We start from the raw sequence: 8,803 nt of genomic DNA, 5'->3' as shown, positions 1-8,803 counted from the left end.
GATTTCTGGAGAAACGTCGTGATACCGGGGAAGCTGGCTATATTATTCTGGAAGTTGCTACACAGCTAAACGGTTCCTGCCTTTGAATAAGAGCAGTTTATGCAGATAAGCTATTTTATTGATCTTTTGGTGTGGTGATTATGGTGATGGGCTATCACATATACACACTAGTCCTCTGATTTCTCTGTTTTTCTGTCTTTTACATATATGTAAGACTGGACTTATAACCTTGGTCCAAGAGGACTATCCAGAATCTTGAAAGATCCATTTATTTATGACTTATATTTTCCACTGAACTTTGGTTTATTTTCCAATACTGTCACACCTTGAGCGCCGATTCCTGCACTATACCTATCTATATACTCTGGACTTACCACCCAATATAAGGAAGGCTGCCTCCATACGTGGAAGAGGTGTTTTCGTGGACTCTTTTTGAAATATTATTATACAATACTGTTGTTTGCGCCAATTGTTTATTGCTGTACAAATAAATATAGATGTCTAACTACATTGTTTGCAGTCTTACAAAGCAAGCCAATGCTAATGATATGCGCAATAGATCACAAATTGATTTCTCACAATGTTCGCATAGGAACCCTCACAAACAAATCATTGTCAGTGTCAACACCTTGATCAAATTGTTAACGAGGAACAACATCTTTTTTTTCCAAAGAATTACCCTACAGTTTTCCCAGATGTCCCACCTCTTCAGACAAGCTTATAATATTCCTCAACCACCCACTTAACCTCGCTACATTACCCTATTACCATCCGTTACACAATTTCACACAAGACAACTACCCCCTGACCAACATTGTTGTGTGACGGGATCATTTAGCTTATGAGTCACTTTTACCTTTGCAGTCTGGCTGGGCCGAAATGCAAAATGTAGACTTAACCTCATGTATCAAACTCCCATTGTTCTATAGATTGTAAGCTTTCCAGCAGGGCCTTCTCACCTCTTTGTCTGTTTTATCCAGTTTGTTTATTAGTTTTATGTTTTGTCCCCAATTGTAAAGCGCTACGGAATATGTTGGTGCTATATAAACAAGTGGTGATGATGATGATGATAATTATACACAGAACAGGTACTCAGCAGGATTAAAGATTATAATGTGGGGGTTCCAATTTTTCTGACTGCCGTTTTCAGGGGTACATTAACTGTAAGGACTTCTGCTTTTCTAAACCTGGCACAATATCAACAACTACACATTTATCACATTTGCTACTTAACATTTTGGATGAATCTGTTTCCAGTTTTTATTCTCATAATGAGGTTATTGGAGATGAGTTTCTGAAAAACAATGTCAAATTTGCAAACTGATTATCAGGATAATTCTGAAAATGAAATCTTAATGTTGTCAAGATATTTCCTGAAATCTGAACTTATTTTGGTCAAAATGGTTTCCAGCAAATCACTGTGTGTTAGCAAATAAGGGTTTAATGTATTCCAATGAAGGGAACAGACATACTTCAGAGACCTGCTACTGAGAAATTTCCCAAGCCTTCTAGTCTTCCTCCACATGTCAGATACATGAAACAGTATATGGGTGTAATTTTACTGTTTCTTCGTATTATTTCTGTTTTATTTTAAGAAACTGTTTTGCATCAATATAATGTATATTAATCTGTTCCAACCATTTTTCTTCACTGAGCATTGTGACTTTCTGTCACATTAAATTCTATTTAATAATGTGCTGTCTTCGAGTTCTTAAATAGTTCACATGCGAGTTTGAGCTGGTTTTAAGTATGTTATATTGCAAGTAATTGTTGGCTTTACACTAACTCTAATTAAATTAGATGTGAGTTCATTTTGGGATGTCAAAGAAGGGCTGAGGACTACTTAAGAATGCCAGCTCTTGGACTAAAACAGTGGTGGCAGGATTTTGAGTTTAATGGTGATTATAAACTAGATTTTTTTTTTTTGTTGGGGGGTGAATTTTAGACAGCTAGGTGATTTTGTGTTGACTAACGTTTTCACAACCACATGTCATGCATGCCTAAGTGGGTCTTAATTGGTGGCAGCTTGTGGTGTATTTTTTTTTTCAAAACTTAGGTGGTAAGTCTGTGTTATGCCTGTGAGACAGAATACAGACTAAATCACCAAGGACAGAACTCAATGCTTAAAAATATTTTAAGACATACATTTCAGTTTTTCCCTCCCCTTCTCTATTTTTGTTTCTCTGTCATTCTCTGTCATTTTTTTGGCACAAATTGTGCAAAGCTGGCAGCTTCTGGATATAAGCCATAAACAAAAGATGTACATACAGTGCATCTATGGAAAGAGTAATTCCAATCTTTGGCAAGAGAAAAGACCATTTGATTAGTGCCATGAAAGGCATAGCCCAGCTGTTGAGGGTGGTTTGGAAGTGAAGCTCACGCCAGGTACTGGATTGGTGCTTTTAAAATTCTTACAGTTCAATTAAAAATACTTCTAGGGACACTTATTTACAAACTGTTTTTAAATACTCGGCTATGGCTAATTTACCTAAAGAAACCATACCCACAACTGCTCTTCTAAAAGCAAAAGAGCAAAGATAACTATACCTAGTGTACAGCAATACATATGGATACACACACCACCTCAGAGCCATCAGCAGCATATACACTTTACATAACTGCACCACATAGACTGCAATACATTCCTTCATTAACTGACAACACCTATCCCATATACTTTCCCAACCTACATTCAAAACCCCACCTGATAAACACATATCTACCAAGAATATTCACTCCATTACCTGAAAGCCGATAGACTACTGTCCTGAGCTATAGACATTACTACCAGCATAGACCCTCCCCTGAGGGCGAGAGCATAAACATTTGTGTGCTATAAACGAAAAACCTTAAAGCAAAAAGCAGCCAAATGCTGCAAAACTATAAACATTGAGCTATAAACAGGGCTAGCTTACCCCCTGCTCATCCTAAATAACAAACACCCATAGCAAAATCGCCACCACCACAGTATACACCGCAATAGAGCTATAGACGCAGCAAAAGAGCTATAGACTCAAAATTAGCAAACTAAGCTATAAACATTAAACACACCAGCAGCCCTAATATTTTGCTTGTATCGTATATACTGTCTCGTATTCCCCCCCCGCCAATTTTTATTCCCATTCCAGGTTGCGCCACGGCAGAAGCAAAGAAACAACCAAGAAGCACGGGAACTGGAACACCCCGAAAACCCGTAATGGCAGCAACAGCCCTCACAACACACAAACCAAGCGCAGACGTCCAAGGTAAGCCCTCCCAAAAGGGTTTCTGCCACCTAGTCCAAAATTGCAACAAAAATGAAACTTTTACAGCAGTATCAGTCTCATGCAAATTCTACAGCAGTATCAGTGTCAGTTTAAGTTTTAGACATAGCAGTTGGCATTGTGCTGATTATCGCTTTCAGATCCACATGCATGCCCAGGTAGGTGTTGTCATGACAATTATATACAATAGTTCTGCCATGTTTAGAATACATATATGTGCATATAAACATGTGTGACAATGTCAGGCACATAAAGTGTTCTTGGATATAATAGTCAGAATAATCCCTCTGATCCTCATACTTTTCAGACATCCAGAGGATCATTCAGGGTAGCAATCCAGAAACAGTTTACAAGAATGTCCAACACTACTGAAGGTTTTTTAGGTAAATATGGCTCTTTCTCATATCATGAAGTCACCCCGGTCTACACTTCTATACTGTGTATTGCTAAATCTGTTAGGATGTATCCTATAAGTTTTACACACTATTACTGGACCTTACATTGTATTTACCAGAGTCCATTGTGCTGTATGAGGCCTCTTTGCTGGTGGCCCCAGGCAGGCTGCTCTGGGTGGTGGCAGTTTTGGATCCCATAGTGGACACCATTGTGCCTTATGGGTACATGTACACAATCAAGCATTAAGGACTCAGCTATGTCTCTCTGACACACCCACTAGTTAAAGAGCAGACTATGTAAGCCTGCTCAATATACATGTAAAGTTGGTTACAGTCCATTTAGCCCTGTTATGTAGATATTTCTTGGTTCCCTAATACTTACCTGTGTTCCTGCTCCAGTGTCATCCTTGCTCTGTACCACTATTCCTGCTCCAGTATTTTCCTACACATATTACCTGCCAGTCACGCCTTGTAAGTAACTGGGGGGACAATACCTGCGTGATACTATCAGTAAAGAGTATATCTCCTTGTGGTGATCACTGGGGAAAACCTTTTTCATGTTCGACTCTGCAACTCTGTAGTGGTTAGTGCTAAACCAGACAGACCATGGTAGGTCTACACCTATCCCTGTGTGTACCTAACACAATTGCAGTACAGTGTCTTTTTAATCAGACACTATTGATTCAATCAACGCTGACAGGAACAAGAGCAGTCTGCTTGCTTCAGCTTGTCTGACATCCGATTGTAGATCAGAGTAACTAGAGAGATGACCAATTGAAAGAGAAGAAACAGAGAAAAAACTTCCAAAAGAGACGTTATAATCAGAAAATTGAGCTGATAGTAGCACGAAGTGGGATTACACTAGTGGAAGAGATAATATAAGGGATTTGCAGAGTAAAAGTAGCAGTGACAGTTAACGAAGAGAGAGTACAATTTGGAGTGAAGCGGAGGAAACTGGGACAGTAGGCTTAATCCAGAAGGGAACCTCACCTGTGACCTCACCATAATCCAAGGGAAGAGGACCAATGTCCAGAATTCTGACACTTTAAGGATCATTATCATGGATAAAGACTACCAAGGAATCTTTGTAAGTAAAGTAACATCTGGAGCAGACAAATGATCACATGGAAAATTTCATATTTTATATATTTAACTAACTGACACTAAACTTAATCCCTGACCAAGTGAACTACCTCAACTATGCTCATACTAAGACCAGCAACAAGGAACCAAGAGAACCGAACGGAAAAATACATATATATATATTTGTCCCATAGACTGTAAGCTTGCGAGCAGGGCCTTCTCACCTCTTTGTCTGTTTTACCCAGTTTGTTTCTTACTGCATTTGTCCCCAATTCTAAAGCGCTATGGAATATGTTGGCGCTATATAAATAAATGATGATGATGATGATGATGATGATGATGATATATATCTAAAGAACAAACTGAACTCTTTATCAAGAGTTACCCTCTTTTACTGCTATTGAATTCTGTGCTACTAAGGGGCCTAAGACCCTTCATCACTGATAACATAGAAGCACACAGAAAATACAAAATCATGACCTGCTGATAGTTACTCAAAGAGCGACTCCTTTCTGGACGTATATATTTAAATTTATGATGTTGTCTCTACCTCTTCCATGCGGTGCGGTGTCAAAAAGTCAATTAAATGGGAATGATGTACTTTGAATGGAGAAGAAATTATAAATCTGTTTTACATGCTCCATATGTCATTTATGTGTTACTGTATGCAAGTGTATACAGAATGTATTCTTATCACATGGGAAAATATATATTCTCATTAAAGTGTCATTTATTTCCTAATGTGACATGTGTCCATCTATTTTGATTTCGTATTATTATATTTAGTTATTTTTTAAATATAATGGCAAATTAGTCATATAATTATGAGTATAGATTGTACATATTATGGCCATTAATACCTATGTGTATTGAAGTTTCTTAAAATAATTGCTGAGTAGAAATCAATTTATATACATGTGTATTGTTATGTCACCTTGCATAATTGTACACCTGTATCCACCCTGTGTCTTTCCTAAGAACATAGATTTCTATTGAACGTGTTAATTGATTTTGACTTGATCTGAAGCGTATCTTTCTTGCAAGTGCATCCAGTAAACCAGAAAGTTGTTTTCAATATCATTTATTTTTAAACATTATTCACCAAAAATGGATGTAGAAAATAAAAGAAATAGCAGAATCTCATAATCCACTAACATATTTAACACTTCTGTAGTAATTAAAAGTCTTTTAACGTTTAATCTGGTTCCTGCCTTCTAACATTACTTTCTCAAACATGTGAAAAAAGTCCAGGTAATTTTTCTCCAGTTTGTGGAACTTTTTCTTAACATCATTGATGTTAGCCCTTCATTCTTTAAAATATTCGTTCAGCTTTTCCATCTTCTCGACCACGGTTTTTCCATCACCAGAAGTACTATAAATATTAGTGCGTATGCCCTCCTTCTCTCCTTCCGAACTTTCGTCTGATATGACGATGGTATCTATATGAAAAAAGGACAAGTATTTTTATTATGTTTAATAAAGAAATGAAAGACAGCATTTTTACCAGTGGGACTAATACCATTTGCTCACCTTGAACACTGCTTGAAATCACTTTATGCTGATGTCCCTCCTGGGTCTGGCCAGACGTGCTGCCGTGCTGGTCCATACCAACTGACATATGGAAGCCATTTTTTAATATAACTGAACAGGGTCACCTTAAGCTTTCTTAAATTTTTAACGATTTTAATTACCTTCTTACAGTTCCTCTTTTATTTCTCCAATTCCTATCTCTGTGATTTCTTGTGTTATAGTTGCTTGAGTATCTTCCATTTTAACTTTTTGTGTAGCTACGCACCATCTGACACCTTCCCAGTTTTTACAATGTCCACAAATAGGAATTCATAGTTGGTATTCACGATGGCCATCAGAATAATGCTGAAGAATCCACTTTTTGCAGGTTGAATAATTGTCACATGTTTGCCATCTATCCACAATTTAAAGAGATTCAAAACCTTCAGCAATAACTTGCCATTGCTCAACCGTTGCAGGAAACTGTAAGAGAAAGATTGTTGAAATGTTAAATCGGTACATGCATATATAGTTATACTAACTAGTTTACATTCTGTTTTCATTACTCAGCCAGTTGTCTTATCTGAAGCCGAATTATGTGATGTGGCAGAGCCACATGGCACAACACTGCATGCCAGCCAGCTGACAGTAGACAACCAGGAGATCACAGATCTACCCACACAGCCACAAGGGGATCAAAGTGACAGGAGAACAAAAAAAAGGGTCGTGATCAAGAGCAAATTGTTTCACTCACACAAAAGATGATAGAGTCTGCAACCCACTTGATGTCAAAAGAACCAGTCGAATTTGACCTGCTAGGAGTAACTATTGCAAAGAAAATGAGAAATACCAGTAGAGAAATGTGAATAGAGATGGAACGTTTGGAGTATGACATAATTTGTAGGTCAACGAGGGGCGATCTCTAAATAGTATGACACAATCTCCCCACACACAGGAGCAAGGGCATTTCAGGCCAGCCCATTCATTTACATTTTGGCCACTACCACTCCACAGGCACCATACCGTCATGGGATGTCAATCTTTTACCCCGCCAGCCTACAGGACTTCTACACCTATGGGTAGCACAAGTATGCTACAGTATACAGGGAGTCCATCACCATTGAAAAACAGTGAACATCTGCAATATGAACAGCTATGACCCTTGTGTATTTTGTTTTTTTATAGTTACAATTTTTTTTTACTATTTCTATATGCACTATTAAATGTTGTATATTTTGTTTGCTTTTTGTGGTTTTTAATATGTTGAAATGTTTACCTTCTATTTTAATAAAAAAGTTTGTTTCTTTTACCAACCTTCGTATATTGTCCACGCAGAACTTGTACAATAGCCTCACGGGTCTCAGGTATGAACAAAGCTTGAGGTGAAATTGCTGTGTTGTATTTGAGATAAACCAGTGTTTTTCCTGTGGCCAAAACTCTTAGGGTAGCAACCAGGCTCTGCAGATATGGGTCTCGTTAAATGGATGTCCTCCTTCTTGATGTGTGGGGTGAGAAGTTGGAGCAGTTCCTGGAATGTGGGTTCATTCATCCTCAGTACGTTCTTGACGTCATCAGGGTTGTTGTCCTGTATCTCCTGCAGCAGGGGCATATGAGAAAAAGAGTCCCTCCTCTGGAACCACTCATAGGTCCAACAAGACTATTCCCTTGCTGTTGTTCAATTATGTCCATTATATTAAAATATACTGTAGTGAACCATAGTAAATGTTCAATTGCGAAGGAACGCGCTCTATACACAAAGATGTGCTACAGAATGATGACGATGACGTCTTTTCTGAGTTTGTTGGAGTTTTAACCAGTGATGTTCAGCCCTTTAAAGTAACTTTTAACTAAACTAACAGAAATACATATAAATTCACATATAACACTAATATATAGAGCTATGTATTATGAAGGCCTGTATTTTTAAACAAGACGAACTTTACCCTAGGTTTAGCTGAAAAACAACTTACGTAATATTACTTATGTTAAAAATATAACAACAAGCAGTCCATTATCAGCTAGGTCCCTTCTCTCAGCTACATCCCAATGCCTGCAATCTACACCCATAACACTGTCCTCATCAATATCCTCAGTAGAGATTGGAGTTAGTCCTGCATCCAAGTTGGTAAGGCTGGATGACTCCTCCACTATCCTGGATTTCTCAAAAAAATTCTTGAGTGTTCGTCTCACTGCTGCTGCTGCTGAAGGGGGTGAATCTTCATTCCAGAAGCAGACCAAGAAGAAAAGTACTAGTAATTTACAACAATTGACTGTTAAACAATCCTTTGCAAGATGAAGCAAATATAAAAGCTGTCACCCAGTCGCAAAGCGGATCACAGACGCCATGGCGACTATGCTATTATCCAATATCCACTACTAATGCAGCTGGTTTTAGACAGTTACTTGAGGTCTTGTTTCCCCTTTACCAAATTCCATCACAACACCATTTCACTAGAAAAGCTATTCCTCACCTCTACCAGAAGATTCGCAAAAATTTAATTATTGGGCTACAAAATGTCATTCTACCCACTGTAAACTTAACCACAGATATGT

The 8,803-nt window shown here is 38.0% G+C and overlaps 1 long non-coding RNA gene across 1 annotated transcript; it reads left to right on the top strand.

Annotated features, from left to right (window-relative positions):
* The first annotated feature begins 1,196 nt into the window (after positions 1 to 1,196).
* LOC142140698 (uncharacterized) lies at positions 1,197 to 7,559 on the top strand. Its single transcript, XR_012688555.1, has 3 exons — positions 1,197 to 3,245; positions 3,571 to 3,646; positions 6,821 to 7,559. It is a non-coding gene; the product is annotated as an uncharacterized LOC142140698 (long non-coding RNA).
* The last annotated feature ends 1,244 nt before the right edge of the window (positions 7,560 to 8,803 follow it).

Source organism: Mixophyes fleayi, chromosome 2 (genome assembly GCF_038048845.1).
Source record: "Mixophyes fleayi isolate aMixFle1 chromosome 2, aMixFle1.hap1, whole genome shotgun sequence".
NCBI lineage: Eukaryota > Metazoa > Chordata > Amphibia > Anura > Limnodynastidae > Mixophyes > Mixophyes fleayi.
This window is presented reverse-complemented; position numbering and strand designations above follow the sequence as displayed.